The sequence below is a fragment of the Sphaeramia orbicularis genome, chromosome 12, assembly GCF_902148855.1.
Source record: "Sphaeramia orbicularis chromosome 12, fSphaOr1.1, whole genome shotgun sequence".
Taxonomy (NCBI): Eukaryota; Metazoa; Chordata; class Actinopteri; order Kurtiformes; family Apogonidae; genus Sphaeramia; species Sphaeramia orbicularis.
In genome coordinates this window covers 70969756-70992608 of record NC_043968.1, presented here as the reverse complement: position 1 = coordinate 70992608, position 22853 = coordinate 70969756, and the positions used below count along the sequence as shown (strand labels likewise).

Genomic DNA, 22853 nt, shown 5'->3' with positions numbered 1-22853 from the left:
ACTCTAGAGATAGAAAGATTAATCAGTTTAGCACTAATAGGATAGAAAAATAAAACAGTAATGACAGTGATAAATAACAAAATAAGAAATAAGCAAATAACTAATATTAGGCAATTAAAATTGACAATGTTGAGTTTGAAGTGAAAATAGTCGATCAAATTATTATATATATTTTTTTGGTCAGTAGGTTTTTGTTTACACATTTATTGATCAGTTTCATCAAACTGGAGGTTCAGTGATCCAGCTTTACTTATTTAGGCATTTGTTTTGACTTGATCAATTTCTACTGAAGTAAAAAAATGAAACATAATTTCAGACATACATCAATCATTTTCAGGGAAGAGGTGAAGATATTCTTTTGCTGAACTCTTCTTTTATCATCATTTAAATGTGTCAGCCTCTATTTATTTTCATATTTTTAGATGTCTACAGTTCAAATATATTGTACATATATTTGATTTACTTATATGTTTGTCTTCAGTGCCTTTTTGGATGTGATCTTCCAACAGTAAAGACTATAATTCTGTTGTAGAATTAGAGGAAACTTTTCATGTTAATGTCTTTGAAATCAAAGTCAAGTCTTAGAAAATTGTCTCAAATCCCACACTATAAAACTCATACTTTCTAATTTTTCAAAGCTATTTTCACTGCCTTTCAAAACCCAACGAACGGGCACCAAGAAGCAGAGAGGAACTTTTCCCAGAACTGGATGTGATTGAGATGTCTCCAAAAGTTCAAGCTTTGAAGCTGGAGGTGTTTCTGCCATGTAAGTACTGATGCGCTACAACTTCATGTCTGTAACAACACTGAGCACAGACACTGGCTGCTCTGTTCACATACTGTCTTTATTTGTCAGTGCTGACCCTGCCTGGTTAAAACCTCATCTCCTGTTGTATGTGAAGCACTTCAGTATTTCTATGCGTCCTGGGGTTAAAAAAAAACAAAAAAAACAACAACTTTGAAATACAATGAAAAGTGTAGAATCACTTACCTAACACTGATAGACATATATCTTTAAAATGTGTCTGGTTATAATGTGCTTGCTGGCAAAATAACTCATTTTACTGGGAAAAAAAAGGATGTTTAACTAAAATATTGAATTATGCCATATTTTATTTGTAGAATCAGGGCCATACGTATTTAGACAGTAACAAGCACTGACTGAAGACAATTTTAGTAAAGGCCTGTTGAAGCATCTCCAGGGAAGAAACTTGGTGTTTAATCATGTCTGTGGATTCTAGTCTCATGGAACTGACTGCATTTATGCAAGTGTATTAACCCTTTATTGGGCAAGTGACTATTTTTGGTAATTTCAAGACAGTGAAGGCAACAGTTCCAGTGAGGACAGTGAGTCAACAGTCTCAGGTTCAATGTGGTCTACAGGGTCTGTAAGGTCCACCTCTGCATTAACAGTGAGTGTACCTGCTCTGTTAGGTACTATGAAGTGACAGATGGTACTAATGTAAGGAATGATGCTCAAAGGGATACTGTGGATGTGGACAGGTGTCTGGATCAGCACTTATGTTGGTCTAATGTTTTAAAAGTGATGTTCTAATGTTCTAAAATACAAGCTCCTTTCACATTACATATGTTTTTTTTTTTTTTTTTTTTAAATATATATATATATATATATATATATATATATATATATATATATATATATATATATATATATATATATATGTACTTCTTGGATATATTTATCTATTTATTTAATTTAATTTTTTGCCACTTATTGGCAAGTAACCAAATATGGTAACTTCATTGAACTTGATTTTCTATATGACAGTAAAAAAAAATTAAAAAATTTCTCAAAAGTAATAAAATGTATTTATGTCCTCTGATAACACACTAAAGCTGAAAATTTTAATTTCAAAGTATTTCCATGAGTGACCTATAAAGGGTTAATGACATGGAGATTGTTAGATGTACTTGGTAAAATGTATTAATGATAACTTAACAACATTTACATTATTATAGTTGTAATATTAAACAACAGCTTTGTAAAGAGTAAAATTTACATCCCATCTATGAAACAAATGCATTAAATAAACATTAATGAGATGCATGCAATTAAATTAGAGTGTTGTCCAAAAGCTTTAGGCTTTTAGCTGTTTTTTTTTTCTTCTTTTTTGCAGGATTGTGATGTGCATTCAGTCTATAAGTCTTTTTATTCAAATGCAAGAAAAAAATGCAGGAAATATGCAAAAAAAAAAAAAAAAAGAAAAGAAAGAAAGAAAAGAAGGAAAAAAGAAAAATCAGTAAATAAATGGCTTTTTTACGCCAGTATTTAGGATTATGACTTCTCTTCCCACGACAAAAAGTCCCCAACCAATAACAAATGTCTAACATGTAGTGAATGAAACCAGAATATTAGTGCAGTTATTCTCATATTGACTGTTAGAGATAGTAGAAGTACAAAGTGAGCTCACACTAAGGAAAAGCTGCAGAAGCTGTGTTGACTGAAGTTTTATTTTTAATCTTGTCTATACATTTCCAGCAGACTCAGAAATGCACATTCATGGCCAGTATAACCTTGCTAAAAGACCTAACCTTTTGCACAGTACATGGTGTTAAGTGTAGTGGTAAATATGCTCTACTTAACACACACAAATGAATCAAACTTACTGTAAAACGGTGGAATTTACTTATATAGCACTTGGGGAAATTGTTATGAGGATTCAAATTCTATAAATTCGTTTTTTCAGCATACACAATGTGACCTTTACGTCCTAAATGGAACTACTGCCAGTCTGCTGATCTGTTCTCTGTTAATTACTTTGAGAACTTTGTGGTGGACGGTCCAGCAGTCACACTGACCTAACATGTCCAGATGACACTGCCTCAGCAGCAGCACTCCAGGCCTCCTGAATTTCAGCACCACGGACAGCGACAAGCAGCCCCCTTTAACCTGAGCTGCGTTTCAGCACCATGGACAGCAGCCTCTAGCGTTTCACTTCTTGTTAGAATAAACTGACTCTCCACGATCCAGGCGGAGGAGAGAGGGTCTCTGTCTTTTCTTCTGTTTTTTTTTTTTTTTTTTTTTTTTTCTTCTTTATCAGCGAGAGTTTCACGGTAAGACTTTCCAAGTTTACATTATCATACTCGTTCAGTCACGTTGTATTTTATGCAAAGTACACAGCCGACACGTGGCATATGTGGCACCTTCTGTGCAACTCAACGCCTTCTCACTTTGTTGCAGCTTCAGTTTTCTCAAAAAAAAAAAAAAAAAAAAAAAAAACCTCTTCAAACACACAGCCGACGTCCTCATCCACCTTTAGGCTCTCCCCAATTCTACACCCTTCAACAGTGACGGTCAAGCTCCCCACGTCGGCCAAAAGCCCGTATCATCCGGGTAAATATTTACCTATCAGCAGAGAAAAGTCACGACACGGCGTCTTATCCTCATCCACCCTCAGTTCTCTCGCCTTCCGCCTCATCCAGTCCAGACCCACCCCTTACTGTCTGCCATGACCGTCCTCTACAATACGAGACTGTATTCTTTGTACCTCCCCTTTCTCGCCCTCAGTCTGTGCATCCCAGCCTCCCCTTCCTAGATATCCATCCCACACCTCTCCACCCGCAAACAGCTCGTACGGTGGTGGGGGGAAAAGAGAGAGAACAGAACAGTTCAAACAAACACGTCGGCATAAATCTGACATCCAGAGATTCCCTTTTCTCCTCTCCCTCCTGACGGACTTCATTACTTTCTTCCTGTGCGCGCCAATGCCTGAGACCACGCCGAAAAGAAGGATTTTTTTCCCTTGAGCATGAAAAGGATTGCCAAATCATCCGCAATCCAACATCACCGACTGAGCCACCAGCATGAGCACTGGATACATATGCTCCAGCAGAAGTTGTTGGCTACAGAACTAACAATTCTTGGACCACAGATACAGCTAAGAGGGGAGAGTCAGTTTTAGGTGAGTACGGTTTATACCAGCTTGACATATTGGGGATGCTATGTTAGACATGCACATGTTTATCAGTCTATGTACATATTTCCATCAGTGACCACGCGGTAGTGGTCGTGGAGGCAGGGACTCTATGGTGGCATAGTTATGGCGATGTTGCGTGGTCAGCATGTTACCGGGGTGGCCGGAGGTGGCCGTTTTCCTCCGGTGCCCTTTTTTTTTTTTTTTTTTTTTTGATTCCATCCTGTGTGTCTACCTTTTTAATAATCGCTGTGTGTAAGTCCTTCCACGCTTTCTTCGTCCGGGCTGAATGTCGACACAAACCTTCCAAGGTTTATTAAATTAAACCCAAATCCAGGCGCCAGACTCTAAGCTCCTATAGGTTACCACAGACAAACATTGTGCAAATGAGTTATTCTATCGATTATGTGCACTTCGCTGCATTCTTTCTGCCCGCTGTGCTGTGAGACAGCATCTTTCCCGAGGTGATGCTGCAGAAGTGGGGGGCACCAGCGAACATAAAACAGTGGAACAAACAATGATCTCAGAGAAACCGGTGGGGGCTGTGCGTACCTGCCGCGGCTCCGGTCAACGGCACCGTGGACACGTTCACACTGAAGGTGTGTTAGTGCAGGCCCACGGATCATTGAGCGGTCGGCAGCAGTATTTGCATGCAGGCTAATCCCGTCCTCAGTCCAGCCATAGCTTTTTTTTTTTTTTTTTTTTTTTGTATTATTTTAATTATTTTTTTTTTACATCAACACTGATCAATTCAGTCCGGAAACTGCACAAGCCATAAAGTAGGAGTGTCATCCTCTTATCCCAGGATGCCCACATATGGAATGACATGCTTCCTGTTATTTTGTAGATTTCACGGTTTGCATAAATTGGTGTCTGTGATGAACAGTGTGAGTGCTGATAGTCCGTCTGCTGTGTTTGTGTGGACGTGCTGCCTCTTGTACAAGGCTCCAAGCGCATGACAGTGCGCACGTATGAAAGCCAACACGTACAAGCTGGTTTTGTTGCGTGTAAGTAAGTGCATGCGTGTGTGAATGAGTGTGAGAGAGTGTGAGTGTGTGTCACCACTGAGGCAAAGTTGCCGTTCCGTGTTCCCTCAAGTTGCATTGATTGCTGTTCCGCTGTCTAACTGTGAGGGGAGCTCAAGCTCTTTTGCACCCGGTGTCATTATTTGGCTAAAGGCGAGATAAGTGTGCATGATACTGATACCAACTCTATGAAATTAGAGAAGCGGCTTCTGTTAGAAATTGGTCCGGAAGCATTTATCTGCATTTCCATGACTGCCACTACAATTTTTGTTTTGTTTGTCATTATTTTCCTTTTGGGAAAGTGAGCCTGATTTGCAATACTCATGTGGGAAAAGCACTGTATTACTTGTGCACTGAGAGTCCAAGATATTTCAGTATTAATTATAAAGACTGAACATCAAATTCCCCTCAGCATTGAAACACTGTGTGGCTTTACCTGCAAAAAAATGTTCAGTGGCTGTGAGTGATTCACCACACTCAAAGCACAGTCTAAATTGAGTTTTAATTTTTGAGTCACTTTTATTATTGACAGTGGGTCGATACATCTTGTAATATTGTTCTCCCTCAGCCACGTGCACAGCATAAAATTTGCCCCAGCAGCATAAATGGCAAAAGAATGGCTGCCTTATTCCCCATGCCTCTTTCAATCTGGTGGCCTTTTCAATGGCAAAACGCTGGCAACACGTAATCATTTTCACAGGAAGAGCATTCCGTATCACACTGCCAGAATGGAAATGCCAACAGCAGCTTAAAGCCACATTTGTGTCAGGGCTCGTGTGACCCCATGTCGATGATGCTTTCGAGGACTGAAAAGAGAACATTTAGCAGCAGTGCTCCCCTTTTTTTGTACAGACCTTGGCAGTGCAACTTACTCATAAATTGCCCACAACACATCTGACTGTAATTCTTTGAGGCAAATAAATAAAAACACCCACAAGCCTGATGAAAGGAATGAATCATAGGGTCCATGCATCCACAGTTCTGCTCTGTCCACCTTGTTTACATATATTAATTACTAAATTGCATTTTCTGTTGGACAGAGACTTGTTTGGCAGCATCAGGAGCTATCTTTTTTACTCCTTCTCTCGCTTTGTGCTCTGGTATTGGCACGCCATTGTTTTTATGTGGGTGCTGGCTGCAGCTGTAGCGGCCAGAAGGCTGCCTCCCAAGAGGTTTGACAAAAAGGGAGGAAAGAAATCTGTTTTTCATGGGAAACAAACAACAGGGTCATGTAATGACATGTGACAAAACCTCAGAGAAACACTGGTGAGCTTACAGTACTTTGGAGAGGCAGCTGAATCAGTTGACCTCCACTTGGGGCTGTCTGACCTGTGAGCCGCTGCTATCAGTCCTATAAAACCACACAGCTTTAACTACGCTTCTATGACATTCACTGAGAGTTCTTTCCTTGAGGCACAAATTAAAGGCTTGTTTTAAGATTATCACAGCTGGTTAATTGCAGTCTTGATCAGTAAAACTTTTACCATAAACATTATTTTTTAATTAGCATTTCCTGGAGGTTTTATTCAAAATTATGTTGTTTTTTCTTTGTATGTGTGTATAGTGACACTCTAAAACAGGGGTGTCAAACTCATTTTAGTTAAGGGGCCACATTCACTCCAATTTGATCTCAAGTGGACCAGACCAGTAAAATAATAGTAGTGAAAAAAGTAAAATTATATTTTGATCAGGTTTAGAGCTACAAAGTTTCTTTAAAAATCTGAATAACATGAACAATTTGAATTGTTTTTAGAAAAATGAGTGCAATTTTAGTAATAGTTTTATCAGCTTTATCAGTTTATCATTTACACATGTGCATTACAACCGCACAAAACATTGAGTAACAGGCAGAATATTGGTAAAATTGCATTTACTTTTCTTAAGACATTTCCGTTTGTTCATATTTGCTCGGATTATTCACGATTTTTTGTAAAGGTATAGTTTGGTAATGTAAATATTTTGATGTAATTTTACTTTTTGCACCAAAAAAACAAAGAAAGAATTTGGTGTTGTCATTATTTATAGGTTATTATGATAATATTTTACTGGTCTGACCCACTTGAAATCTAATTGGACTGTATGTGTCTGTATGTGGAACCTGAATTAAAATGATTTTGACACCATTGATTATTAATATCTTCAGTATTATTTTTGCATTTCACAAATCCATCCCACGGGCCAGATTGGACCCTTTGGCAGGCCTGATTTGGCCCCCGGGCCGCATGTTTGACACCTGTGCTCTAAAAAAAGAACAAAAACAAAACATGTAGCATAATTTTTTTTTGTGAGGAAAAGGTTATCAAATAGATATTCACAGCGCTGTTATTGACTTCTGGAGCAAAAAAAAAAAAAAAAAGCCAAACTTGGGCTCAGTGTGAAACCATGGAGGAGCTAAAGTGGGTTCAGAAAATCATCCCAACGGTGACAAGTTCATTGTAACTACAAACTGCTTAGTCATCCATCACACATCCGTCTTTATGTGAATGCAGTGGCCTCTCTTTGGTCTCTGCATTCACGTCTTTCTCTGCCTTGTTTTATTCACAGCAGGACGTCGAAACCTGAATGTTTGTCGGTGAACATAGGCAGCATTTTATGACACAAACAATGAAAAGATTGCACATGAAACATTAACAAAAAAGAGTTGAAATGTTCTATTTATGACACATTTATAAGTGGCTCCAGTTTCTTAAGGAGATGCATATTGTGACTGGCTTTGTGGCTGCATATGAACCTGGATGTTATGTAAAAATCATTAAATATTGAGTTCAGTTTCAGGAGCTGCAGGCATGGTCAAGATTATCTAAAACATTTTTGTTTTTTTTACAAATCACAGTGAGTTTGTTTACACTCATACTTATCTACTCTTACTCTCCAATATGACAATATTCTGATAATATTAAATACTGCCGTTTGGGGATGTAACGATATGAAAATTTCATATCACGGTTATCGTGACCAAAATTATCACGGTTATCATTATTATTGCAGTATTGTTGAAATTGTGCTCAAAATGTTCAAAAAGTACTAATACACAGACTGAAATAATTTAATCAAGTTGTATTTTGAAAAAAAACAAACAAACAAACAAAAAAAAAAACAAATACAATAATTGGCACAATGTACTTTCTTTTGGCAGAAATATTCAAATATTAACCCTTAGTGGTCTGAGCCTATTTTGGCCATTTTTCAGTCCTTTTGGTTTTGCCTTTATATATTATATAAACAAATGTTTACTATACTCATGTTTGGTATCTTTTTTTTCAGCACAACTTCATCTATATCATCGTCTATTATTTTTTCACTTTAACCTACTATATCAACATAAAAGGACAGAAAACCCACTAAAAATATAAAATCCAATTTGAAAAATGTATATACTTTATTGCATAAATAGCACACAGATGCTTAATGAACCTTTTCTAAGACTGTAAAAGTGAATATTGGTTCCAAATATTAGGTATAGAAAATTAAAATTGTAATAAATTAAAACTATACTCAAATATTTGACATAAAAGCATATCTTTACATAGGGTTTTTTCCCCTAAAAGTGCGGCAATCAAACATGGTTATCATGATAATTAGAATTTAAATGGTAATACTAACCGTCTGGAATTTTACCGTGGTTTATCGTTATACCGGTAATCATTACATCCCTATTGCCATTTCTGTCTTTCAAATAAAACATGTCACCATATTCTTCTGGTTTTGGGGGCATGTTTTGGACATGTATATAATGCATTAGAATTCCAGGTTTTACCACACATAGCCTCTAGTTAGAGCTGGTGAAGAGACAAAGAACCTGTCTCCAAAGAAAAGTCCACATTTCTGGTTCAGAAGGCACAACACACACCTACTTTTAAGCTTTATGACAGAGGATATCAATTGTTTTTGCATATGAGCAAATATTGGAAAGTTGACCTTTTCCAGGAGTGTTTGAAAGAATGAAAGTGGGAGGACGTGATCACACAGCGGAACGTCTGCCACCAGTGAAAACCCTATTTTTAATGAGGATTTGCACAGAGGATGATTCATTGCCTTTGTGTTGTCTTTTTTGGAATAACAGCAAAATCCAGACAATGTTGTGCATGTAACTATAGTCACTGTTAATTATGTATCAGTAATGGCAGTTGTTTCTCAATATCTCTGAGCGACTTGTTGAAGAAAATCTCTGCCTAATCATTTTCTGCCTTCTAAAAAAGCAAACCTTGCCTGATTAGTTCCTGCTCCCCTGAAATTTTGCATCTTGACCTGACATTTGTGGTTACCAGGGAGGCAAAACCAAACAGAAAATGAATGTTAAATTGATCTTCTACAAACCTGACCCCCCCATGTCATTAAGCACTGCCAGGTAGATAAGTTATTACTCCTTAAAAATATAATAACTCAACAGAGTAATAACTACAGTCATTCATCTTTCTTGGCATCGCCTTGGTCTTCGCTTGCTCTTTTTTTTTTTGCCAGTGGTCGTATGTTTTTCTGTTTGCATTTGCTGCTCCGTGTTACTGAGAGGATGGGAGGGGGAGAGACTTTTGATTTTCAGTGGTCTTTCACATCACTGAACAATAGAGGTCTGCACTGGCCAGCGATTACACATAGAACCTTTAACTTAATTTGCTTCTCTGTTGCCTCCCATGTTCCCTCCAGCAGTATACAGTAATTTGATCTGCTCCAGTCTCGGAGTTGTGTCTGAGGCATTTTAAACCAAAATGCAGCCCTCTTGGTGCGAAAATATCTCTGGGCCCCAATTTGTATGGAGATGAAGTGCAGCTGTGACCAGGCTTTGGTGATTTTTATTTATTTTTTTATTATATATATATATTTTTTTGCAATTGCCAATATTGTTGTGGAGGCTTTTACCGTTATCTGCATCTGTATGGTAATACTGACAGCACCCATGATACAGAGTCTATTCTAGGGAAAATGTATTATTGTCTGGAGTATGCACTGTGCAAACGTATTGTGCATGTTTAACATATTCAGACACATCAATCCATTCACTTCAATAAAATGTCTATAGGTGGATTTCCATTCAAATGTATTGGAATTTTTATCTGTGTTCTCAGAAAATCTGTGAAAATTGAGTTTCTGCACATTTCCATTCACCACTGTTATGGATGGAATATTAAGAATTCAATTTTCTTTATCATGGATTGAAATATTACATGTTTGATGTAATACTTTCGACACTAAGCTGTACGTGAAGAGAGACATGAGTGCTATTTTTTTCTTCAAAAACCTTAATCTGGATGAAAGATTTTCTCCTACAAACAGAACAACTGAGCGATGTTTCAGTCTCTTCAGTCTGTTTCTTCACTCCTTCATATTTAGTGGTGTCTTCTTCCTTTTTCCCATCTAACATTATATCATTTCTGTTTGTTTCTTGTAGTATTCTCTTTATTGTTCGCTAGATGCACAGAATCATAAATCTGCTGACATTTATGTCAACAGAAATAGAAAAGTAAAATGAAAAAACAAAAAGCTTTTCAGAATTTTCTGCATTTATTAAATAAGATACCACAGGTATGTATGATTTCAAAGTGTCAGAACCAAAACTAGATACATTTTTTGTGAAGTACATTCACATATGACTATTAATTCATTTTTCTGGTTTGGTTTAGACCAGGGGTGTCAATCTCATTTTAGTTCAGGGGCCACATTCAGCTAAATTTGATCTGAAGTGGGCCAGACCAGTAAAAGAATAACATAATAATATAGAAATAATGTCAACTCCAAAATTTTCTCTCTATTTTAGAGTAAAAAAATAAAAAATAATCAATGAAAATGTTTACATCAACAAACTATCCTTTCAAACATTGTGAATAACATGAACAAACTGAAACAATAAGTGTAATTTTAATAATATTATGCTTCAGTTCATCATTTACACATATACATTATAAATTACAAATCACGGTGGGTCTACAAATACACAAAAAACATTTAGTATCAGGCAGAATATTGTTAAAATTGCGCTTACTTCTCTTAAAACGTTTCAGGTTGTTCATATTTGTTCAGGTTATTTACATTTTTTGTGAAATTATACTTTGTTTTAGTGTAAATACAAGAAAATATTTGCATTTATTAAGAGAAAAAAATTGGAGTTGTGAGTATTTATATGTTATTATGATAGTATTTTACTGGTCCTGCCCACTTGAGATTGAATTGATCTGAATGTGGAACCTGAACTAAAAGGATTGTTAATATCTTAGTGTAATTTTTGCATTTCACAAATTCATCCCAAGGGCCGGACTGGACCCTTTGGAGGGCCGGATTTGGCCGCATGTTTGACACCTGTGGTTTAGACACTGACAGACCTTGGTTATGGTTTTAGAAAGGAGCCTGAGGAGTTTGATTCAACATAGAAAATATCTTCAAAGCTGAAAATGAAACAGTGTTCAGTGCATTTAGTAATATTTCAACCAAACTACAACTTTTCCCAAACCCTGACTGAAGTTATTTATAGCCAAAATCTAAAATCTTACAAAAGGTTCCAATCTAGTGTCAAAGTCTTGGATTTTTGGTATCTGTCTTCCTCTACTCTATCCTTTATTGACAAATTACGTTTAGATCACATCTGTAACTGGCAGTGACAATTTGATTTTGCTGGGTGGCTGTATTTTTCACTTTAACGATTGTTGACTGTTACGTTCTGTTTTCACTTGTCCAGAGTTCAGCATCCTTTACAATCTGTAGCCTTCTTTGACCCAAAACAGGAAAAAAAAATCCACCTGTAGCCATAAAAAACACATCAGCCTCCTCTACATTATAACTATACTCAGTGGTAGACTAATTATGATTATTTGTAAGTTTAACTTTGTGTTCCTATTACAACTAATACTCTATTAATAAAGAAAACAGTCGAGAGTTTAGGCATAACTGGCATCTGTGGGCTTACTTAGAAAAAGACTATGAATAAATGCAGGTGACATTTGTACTGTTGATTTCGGATGAAATGCCATGAAGTATAAAAAACAAAAAAAATCTGTGTTCAGGCGCCACATGTTTACAGTTAGATGATGTAAGAATGCCTTCAGGCCATAGACAATGACAGCAAAATGTTCAAATGCTCGAAAATAACTATTACTCATTTCCATATGTTCTTCATAATTTTTTTGAACAAAACCACAGGGAGTCAGTGCTGATTGGCTGAAGGAGACGTGGGTTACACCCCCACCCTAGTCTGATATAACTAAAATTTCATACCCATGCACTGGTGTAAAAGTTCAACATATAAGTGCCCCAATGGAAAAAAAAAAAAAGCAAATCAGATGAAATTTTTAATAAAATCAAAACATGTTCTTATCAGCATCTTTGCGTTGGTTAAAGTTGATGTATTTCTACATAAATATTAGTGAAGGCTATATACTTGTATAATTTAGAAATATGCTCAATTATTTGTGACCAAACTTTTAATATTCTACAACAGATTGATTCCTTTTCCGTAAACTGTTTCTCACATCTCTCATCTCCTCCCCAAATCTCACGGTCTCGTCTTACGTCAATAATTAAAGCTTTAGGATGGTTCTGAGGCTGAGGTGTGTTATAGATATGACAGATGAAGGAGTGGTTTAAGGCCCCCTTCGGGACTGCTTTTATTTAGTCTTCTGTCAAAGACTTTTTTTTTTTTTTTTTTGTGGAAAGTTTCTGAAAAAGAAGTTGGAAAGAAAAATTATAAATCAGAGAGAGTGGCAGCACTAATAAGGAAATATATCGTCACTGTTGGGCGCACAGACATAAGAGGGAAACCTTTTCTGTCCAAAACAGTTATTTAAATCACGTCTAAAAAGGCACTTTTTCTCGTTGGCTTTTAATCAATGAGTGAAACTTTTTAAAGATGTCCTATGTTGTTTTTACCAGATTTTAATTTGTCTTTGTTGTCCTTAGCCCACTTTGCATCCTGTGTTATGACTGTTTTACTTATTTATTCCCTTGTTTTATGATTTTTGTAAGACACTTTGGCCAGCTGTAAAGTTTTTAAAGTGCTTTATAAATGAAGTTGGTATGGTATGGTATGGTATGGTATGGTATGGTATGGTATGGTATGGTATGGTATGGTATGGTATGGATTATTTTTCAGAAAACTGGAAAAACTATGTATATTCTAAATAAATGAATGGAGTTAATAGATGTAGTCATAAGCCATTTTTAACACTTTTCATTGTTTAAATATTTCTAAAACAACAATAATAATAATAATAATAATAATAATAATAATAATAATAATAATAATAATAATAATAATAGCTTTATTTGTATAGCGCCTTTAAAAACAAAGTTTACGAATTTCTTTGACAGAGGGCACAACAGCAGAATACAAGAAGCAAGTAAAAACACTAAAACAGAAGCAACACAATAAGAGAGATGTGTACAACAAATCGAAAAAACATGACACGTTGAATAAATTAAGTGAATCGGAGTAAAGAGGGCAAGGATAACGTAACACGATGCTGTTAAATCAATGCGAAAATGAATAAATGAGATAAAACAACATCGTGTATGAGAATATGAATTAAGAATCAAACAGAATAAAATCAAATTAAAAAAATAAGTAAATAAATAAATTAAAAATTTTAATTAAAAAGGGACAGACATCACATAAAAGCCAGTCTATAAAAATGTGTTTTAAAACTATCAGGCTTAATGTGAAGACTGACCAATAGAATCATTTTATGCCAAAAAAAAAAAAAAAAAAGATAGATTAAAATGGATTTATGAGGTTTCAGTGACAATATGTTAAGTACAAATAGAATGTTTTTAGCTGATAATTTGCTGACTTAAGAGGAATCAGGGATATTAAATGAAATCATCTCTTGAATTGTAGACCATCAGATCATTACTGCATCACATTGAAATAAGTCATGTTATATTATGTTATACTCACCCACATCTTTACATGTATCACTGATAATATATGTGTAAGATTTCTGTCCTCACTGACAGGGATGCATCACTAGTCTGCCCATGTTAGCCCACATACTGTAAATTTTATTTTCATTATAATGGAAACATAGTCTTTATGGAAAAATTTAATTATGACTCTTGCAGAGTTGTAGTCTTTTACAATCTTCCCAGTGCTGTCTGGCAACTGTGAAGCCTGCTGGAACAGTAAAAGCACCCCAATTACTCCTTAGGAATAGAGCAAAATCTGGTAAAACATTTCAGATAGACTGGGATTCATATGAAGCTTGGCTGAAGATGAGAAGCTGCTATTTTCAGCACATACAATATGTTCCGAAATAGGAGGAAGGGAAAAAAGACAGAAGAAGTTGAGGACTCATTTAGGACAGACTGGATTCATAGTGTGACCCATGACTGATGTGACACTGTGACTCGATGCCAGTGGATCTCAGCATCACTGACCTATATTAGAGCCTGGGACATGAGCAGCAGCTTAGACTGTAGAAAATGACTGATCCCATTCAGATATTTAAATTAAAACACAAGGAAAAAAAAAACTGTGGAATAATTAGAGGCTTTTTTTTTTATCTGGTTCACAAACAGATAGCAGATGTACGAATGTGACCTCTTTTTTTGCACATTTATCACATTTTACACCAAATATTAATCACTGCCAAATTACTACTGGCTTATCACATGCATGAAATGTCATGCTGATCTTTTTTTGTCCATTAATAGGATTTTTAACTTCACTTGTAACATTTTAAAAGGATTAAGCACCTTAAATGCCATTTCCTGTAACTGATTCAGGATTATTTTATATACAACTATTATTTTCCTTTTAAACTAGCCATGTTGCTTTTTATGCCTTTTCTTAACCACACCTCACATTTTCACTATCAACAGGTTTATTCCTGGAGTTTCCAAACTAAAAGTCAAAAGGCTTTTCATATGTCTTTGGTGCATTGTAGTCACCAGTTAGACCTATGGCAAAAGTAATGTTTTTTTTTTAACCCATAAAGACCCTAAAATCCACCATCTACAAAAATCATTTACCATTTACCATTTTCCATGTAAATAATTGATGTAAAATACAGTTTGTCATCTTTTCATGGTCATCAGATATGACCCATTTTGACATTCAGTGAACGTGGAAACACTGTCATCTTCTACAGCATTGATTCACGAGTAAAACCTATGAAGTTGGATCAATAAGGGAGGATGAATACACTTAGCTTATGTTCAGTTATTAATATATTTGCTGAAAAAGTCACTTTTTCTTCAGTTTTGTCTCTTTCTGATATAATAACCCTTAACTTTAATCTGAGCTTTTATGAACATCTACAGGGGTTGGACAAAATAATGGAAACACCTTAAAAAATCAACAAAATATAATTTAATATGGTGTAGGTCCGTCTTTTGCGGCAATTACAGCCTCAATTCTCCGAGGTATTGATTCCTACAACTTGTAAATTGTTTCCAAAGGAATTTTAAGCCATTCTTCAGTTAGAATACCCTCCAACTCTTTTAGAGACGATGGCGGTGGAAATCGACGTCTTACTTGAATCTCTAAAACTGACCATAAATGCTCAATAATGTTGAGGTCTGGGGACTGTGCCGGCCATACGAGATGCTCAACTTCATTAGAATGTTCCTCATGCCATTCTTTAACAATCCTAGATGTATGGACTGGGGCATTATCATCTTGAGGTGAAGGTGTTTCCATTATTTTGTCCAACCCCTGCACATCACAGGTGTCAAATATGCGGCCCGGGGGCCAAATCTGGCCTGCCCAAGGGTTCAATCCGGCCCCTGGGATGAATTTGTGAAATGCAAAAATTACACCGAAGATATTAACAATCAATGATGTTAAAATCATTTTAGGTCATTTCAGTCTTAAGTGGATCAGACCAGTAAAATACTATCATATAACCTTTAAATAATGAAAACTGTAAATTTGTCTCTTTGTTTTAGTGTAAAAAAAAAGTGAAATTAACCAAAAATGTGTACATTTACACACTAGCCTTTTATAAAAAAAAAATGTGAATAGAGAAGTATGTGGAATTTTAATAATATTCTCCCTGTTATTTAAAGTTTTGTGTATTTGTAGATCCACTGTGATCTCTAAGTTGTGATTCACATGTATAAATGATAAACTAAAGTGTAACATTGTTAATATTGCAAACTTTTAGGTTGTTCATATTTGTTCATGTTATGTTCAAGTACAATTCGTAGGTGTAAACATTTTCATTACGGAATTTACTTATTTCACTCAAAAGTTCTTATCCTATTATTTACATTATTTTACTGGTCCAGCCCGCTTTATATCATATTAGGCTGTATGTGGCCCCTGAACTAAAATGAGTTTGACACCCCTGATCTACATGATCAATAAATTAAATATAGGAAAATACATGAATTTCACTAAAAAAACATAAAATATAGAGGACAATTTTATAATAAATGGTCATTAATCACTCAAGGAAGGTTAAATAGAGAGAAACATTAATTTGGGAAGTGCTACTAAAGTCACACTGGGTCTTTATGGGTTAAAGACAAATTTGCACTTGAAGGCTGTAATATTGATCTGGATACTTGAAATATAAAGTAGATTTGGCTCAGGATGGAAAAAGAGACGAAAAGATCATCTTCTACAACATTGATTCACCAGTAAAACCCATGAAGTTTGATCATTGACAACACTGGTCAACAATAAATTTATTGTTTAAGTTTTTTGTGCTGATTTAGGATAATTTTGGTGTGCTGAATCCAAAAATCACAATAATTTTCCTCAATCAGGTCAACTTTCTGAACTATGCTACATATTGGCTTTTTAACATTTTTGCTTACATTTATGGGCATTTTCACATCATATGATACAAAATTCTTTCATATTTCTTGCAATAAACGAGTTCTGAAGATTTTACTTTTGCCAATTTATGATTAATGTTTCTTTTTAATATTATACGTGAATGAAATGGCTTTGACTAGAAGACCTTGCAAAAATAAGCCTGACGTATTCTGCTACATCTGCGGTGAATACACCATTGTACCTAACAGCAATCAAGTCACAAGTTTCATAAAGTGTGCTTACCAATCTTATTTTGGTATTAATTATTATATTTTGTGAGAAGATCAAATTTTTCAAAATCAAATTAGCAAAAAAACCTGACCTGATTGAGAAAAACAGATGTCATTTTTGGATTTAGCGGTGCAAAATGGTCCGAATTCAGTTGAAAAAACCTAGATAACTTGCAAAAAACATTTTTTTGTAACCCAGTGCAATGGATAGAAACACTGGGTTTATGTTCAATTAATGATAGATTTTGCTGTAAAAGTACATTTTTTTATCAGTTTTCTCTGTTTTTGATATAATAATCCTCAACTTTACTCTGAGCTTTTATGAACGTCGACATGGTTAGTAAATAAAATTTAGGAAAATACATGATTTCACTGAAAAAAAATAAAACACAAAATACAGAGGATTACAGTAAATGGTGATAAATCACTTAAGGATGGTTAAATATAGAGAAAAATTATTTTGGGAACTGCCACAAATGTTACACTGGGTTCTTATGGGTTAAAATAAAATTGTTGTATGTATGTATATGTATTAGCATGGACTTAACATGCTGAAGACTGAAGCAACATAAAAAAATCCAAACATAAATAGTCACTATGTGTTTTTTTTGCACTGTTTTGGGTACATCCTTTAAAAATCAAAGCACAAATACAAAGTAAATAAAAGTACTGCAAATATATATATTTTTTTTTTCTACAAATACAACCCTTCTTAACCATTACAAAATCAATGTCCTGTAGGATTTCAGAGGATAGAAAGCGTTTGTTACTTAACAGGACTTAGTGTGTAATCATTTCTTTTGTGCTTGTACATTTCAGCAAATTACAGTTTTGCTGAAAAAGTAACACACACACACACACACCTGCAGTGGCTGAATATAGACAGTAACACTTGAGTGATCTATAACAGCACAGGATTATATTGTTAAATGTCTTAAAGCAGGGGTGTCAAACTCATTTTAACTCAGGGGCCACTTTCAGCTCAATGGGATCTAACGTGGGCCATCTTCAAACTTTACGTAAAAGTATGAACAACACGAACAACCTGAAATGTCTTAAGAAAAATAAGTGCAATTTCAACACCTCAGTTTATCATTTACACATGTGCATTACAACTTACAGATCACAGTGGATCTACAAAGACACAAAACATTTAGTAACAGGCAGAATATTGCCTGTTCATATTTGTTCAGATTATTCACATTTTTCGTGAAAGGATAGTTTGTAAATGTTAACTTAATGTAATAATTTTTTTTTTTTTACACTAAAACAATGTGAAAAATTTGGAGTTGGATTATTTATTGGTCATTATGTTATTATTTTAATAGTCTGACCCACTTGACCTGAACTAAAATGATTTTGACCCCCTTAATATTTATTAGAAAATCCATTTCCAATCCATTTTTATTTATAAAACACAAATTTAAACAAACACAAATGTTTGGAAAGTGCTGTACAGTAAAATAAATGCAATAAAACATAATGAAAAGATCAAATACTAAGATAAAAACACAATGAAACATATGATCTTCTTATATATTTTTTAATTTATTCTTATTATATTTATTATCTTCTTAATACATTTTTTTAAAAATTTATTCTTAGAATATTTCTTATCTTCTTTATTTTCTTGTAATTCTTGCATTTTACAAACTCATCAGAGGGGCCAGATTGGACCCTTTGGCGGGCCACTTTTGGCCCACGGGCCATATGTTTGACACCTGTGTCTTTATGCATAGGTCACTAGAGTGGACAGTTATTCTCCAGCTGTTCTCTTGTATATTCATGGGTTTTGATGTTTTAGTTCCATATCAGCCAACACAGTGAACACTTACGCACCATCCCATACACTGACATTCATACCATTACTGTAACTTTGCTGTTCTTGATAAACCTGATCTGCAGTAACATGTTTGAGTGTAAATCAATTATTTGTTAGACAAGAAGGTTTTTGTTTTTTTTTTTTTGCATATTATCTCCATGAAGTGAATAATTACTAGCATTAGAATATGTTAAAATGTAAGAAGACATCAGATTAGCATCATTAAAAATGTTTTTATTTCAATGTTTTCATATCACTTTCTGATATTGGGTTTTAAACAGGTTTCTTTACTTCAAAATTAAATGCATGGATATTTTTGAAACTCCATAGAAAAAAAAAAAACAAACAAAAAACTCGATCACATTGTTTTTTCATGCTTAAGGAGGAATAAAAACACTGAAGAAAAACATCTTAACTAAGGATCTCACAATTCATGCATGAAAGGGTTAAAGTAATCTTGTAAAAATGAATATTGTTCTTAACAGGCAGCACATTACATGACAAACACCAGAAGTTTATCCATATTCTTTTTTTTTTTTTTTTTTTTTTTTACAGGGCCTGTATTTGACAACTGGCTTTTATTTCTTTGTCTTGCTATTATCAGACTCGGCATATAATTGACTCCCAGTTTTTAATGTGAGGAAATATGCTAATTTGTAAAGCTATAGCAGATGATTAACATCCCAGAAGCTTAAAGAAAAATTCAAGTTGAAGTGCAACCATTAGATTCACGTGGTTTTTGGCTTAGGTGGTACCTAAAGTGGTTTTGGGGGCTGCGCTTTATAACAGTCGACCAAAACCTTGAAAATCATAACTGTGGCAGCGCTGTGTTTTTTCACTTTTCATCATTTGTGGGAGATACGGTCGATTAGAACAACATTCCTTTCTGGAAGCAACTTTAGTGCTGTAAAAGGCATTGTGCTTGTGACTCCAGAAGTAGCACATGAAACGACCTGACGCAGCACTTCAGCAGAAGTACTAACCTATAGATTTTCTTATGTGCCTGACCTTGCGTGTTGCCCGTAGATGTGTGTGTGTGTGTGCATGTTTGAGCGGCTGGGGCTGAAAAAATCTGCCACGCATGTATATTAATTAGACTTTAAAACATAGGCCTTTTATGTTCACAGATGTCAATCCTATACCAGGTCCCAGTGGGTGAACCATTAAAACATTTACATTATGGAACTGGAAGTTTTACTGCCCAGGCTCTGCATCCTGTCACATATAGCCTCGGGAGCATTGACTGAATGGAGATCTATGCAGATTTGTAATTACTGACATTGCCTACAGGCCTGTGGTAACTCTAATATAACCTTGCATCATATGTTCAACTGGTGTTGTTGTACTAAGCTTAATTTAATTTCTGCTTATTCAAGGACTCCTTATTTTTAATTACGGGACATAGTATTATCTGTCTTTAAAATTTAATAATCTTTTCAACTTCGCTGATGTACATTTGTGCTTGTGAATTCTACATTTAGCCCATAAAGACCCAAAAAGCCACTGGTAACCAAAATCATTTAAGTTCTGATCCATTAATCCTATCAACACTGGAAAAACCAAGTGATATTTGTAGTAGTATCTGATAACCATGAAAAGATGACAAACTACATTTTACGTCAATTATTTGCATGAATTCACTGCAAAAATCTAAATATTACCAATGTGTATTTTTCTTTTTCTTTCTAGTCAAAATATCATCACACTTAAAATAAGACATAATCACCTAAAGAGTAACTTTTCAGTGAGATATAAGAACTTATTTTTAGATGATAGATCTTGAAAATCTTATTTCAAGAAATCTTACCAAGATAATTTTCACTTGTTCCATTGGCAGATTTTTTTTTTTTTTTTGCTTAATTCAAGATATAAAAATTAAGATTTCTTGAAATAAGATTTTTAAGATCTATCGTCTAAAAATAAGCTCTTATATCTCACTGAAAAGTTACTCTTCAGATGATTGTCTTATTTTAAATGTGATGAGATATTTTGACTAGAAATGAGAAAAATACACTTGGTAAGATTTTGATTTTTGCAGTGAATTCATGTAAATAATTGATGTAAAATATAGCTTGTCATATTTTCATGGTCATCAGATATGACCCATTTGGATGTTCAGAGGCCCCATAGTTACCGTGGAAACACCATCATCTTCTACAACATTGATTCACCAGTAAAACCCATGGAGTTGGATCAATAAGGGTGGATGGAGACACTTAGTTTATGTTCAGTTATTGATATATTTGCTGAAAAAGTCACTTTTTCTTCAGTTTCGTCTGTTTGTGATATAATAACCCTTAACTTTATTCTGAGCTTTTATGAACATCTATGTACATGATCAGTAAATTAAATATAGGAAAATACATGATTTTCACTTAAAAAACATAAAATATAGAGGACGATATTAGAATAAATGGTGATAAATGACTTAAGGAAGGTTAAATAGAGAGAAACATTAATTTGGGAACTGCTACCAAAGTCACACTGGGTCTTTATGGGTTAAAGACAAATTTGCACATGAAGGCTGTAATATTTGATCTGGATACTTGAAATATAAAGTAGATTTGAGCCACAGTGGAAAAAGAAATGAAAAGACAATAAAATATCATGCTGCTGTCAGACATGCATTGTTGTAATCTCTATTCCTTGACTGTTAGTAAGTTTTATGTAATGGTACTGTTCTAAATTCAGTGTTTTTTACTGCATGTTGATGGAAGTGAGTTATTCTTACATGTGTAATGAGTAACTATTGCAGCATCCTCCTTAGGTTTAGGGTTGTTTTTACAGTGAGACAGTTCAGAGATTTACAGCTCTGATCTGGGATAAAGATTATATGCATAAGATATTAAATCACTTCATTGTTTCAAAGAGGTCAGTAGAATTAAGGAATTATTAATATGAAACAAGCAGATGAGTTGTAGTGCTTCGTTTCTACCATTGTTTTCCCAGATGACTGAGGTTTAAAGCAGCTAATTTTTAAAAGCACTTTGCACTGAAAGGCACCGAAGTGGATTAAACATCCCAAAAGAAAAAGAAGAAGAAGGAGGAGGAAAAAAGAACTGAACTCAGCCAAATCCCACATGTAATCTCTGCTGAAGATGAAGAAAGTGGGCAGATGTTGACTGAGAGACAGATGCTGAAACAGACAGAGCTGTAAAACAAACAAAGTCAATATTTATTTTCGGACGAACAGAACTCATACTCTGGGCTGTGCAGACCGATTCCTCCTTGAAATGTTCCAACATAAGCCATCAGCAAAATGTTGGAACTGAAATCACAGATATGTACAACATAAGCTCTCATCAAAAGATCTGCAATGATGTCCCTTTCCCTCAACGGGCACGATGTGGCTGGGATGGATGTTGAACATACAGAATGCAGGAGATTTGGCTTTGACTCCGAAGTTGATTTTGGCCAAGAAGAGACTGTGATTTTGATTAAATATTAGTAAATACACTGAACAAAAATATAAACGCACCACTTTTGTTTTTGCTCCCATTTTTCATGAGCTGAACTCAAAGATCTAAAACTTTTTCTGTGCACACACAAGGTTTATTTCTCTCAAATATTGTTCACAAATCTGTCTAAATTTGTGTTAGTGAACACTTCTTCTTTGCTGAGATAATCCATCCACCTCACAGGTGTGGCATATCAAGATGCTGATTAGACAGCATGATTTTTGCACAGGTGTGACTTAGGCTGGCCACAATAAAAGGCCACTCCAAAATGTGCAGTTTTATCACACAGCACAATACCACAGATGTCACAAGTTTTGAGGGAATATGCAATTGGCATGCTGACTTCAGGAATCTCCACCAGAGCTTTTGCCTGTGAATTGAATGTTCATTTCTCTGCCATAAGCCATCTCCAAAGCTGTTTCAGAGAATTCATGAAGAAGACTGTGCGAGGAAAATGGTGGTCACACCAAATACTGACTGGTTTTCTGACCCCCCTGGACCACCCAATACAGTAAAACTGCACATTTTAGAGTGGCCTTTTATTGTGGCCAGCCTAAGTCACACCTGTGCAATAATCCTGCTGTCTAATCAGCATCTTGATATGCCACACCTGTGAGGTGGATGGATTATCTCA

At 35.0% G+C, this 22853-nt stretch overlaps 1 protein-coding gene across 1 annotated transcript in view; it reads left to right on the top strand.

Annotated features, from left to right (window-relative positions):
* Positions 1-3529: 3529 nt before the first annotated feature.
* The window catches only part of brinp1 (bone morphogenetic protein/retinoic acid inducible neural-specific 1), a 312756-nt gene continuing 293432 nt past the window's right edge, over positions 3530-22853 (top strand). Inside the window, exon 1 of the mRNA XM_030150062.1 lies at positions 3530-3923. The gene's annotated coding sequence lies outside the window, so the exon portion shown is untranslated. The remainder of the gene's footprint in view (positions 3924-22853) is intronic.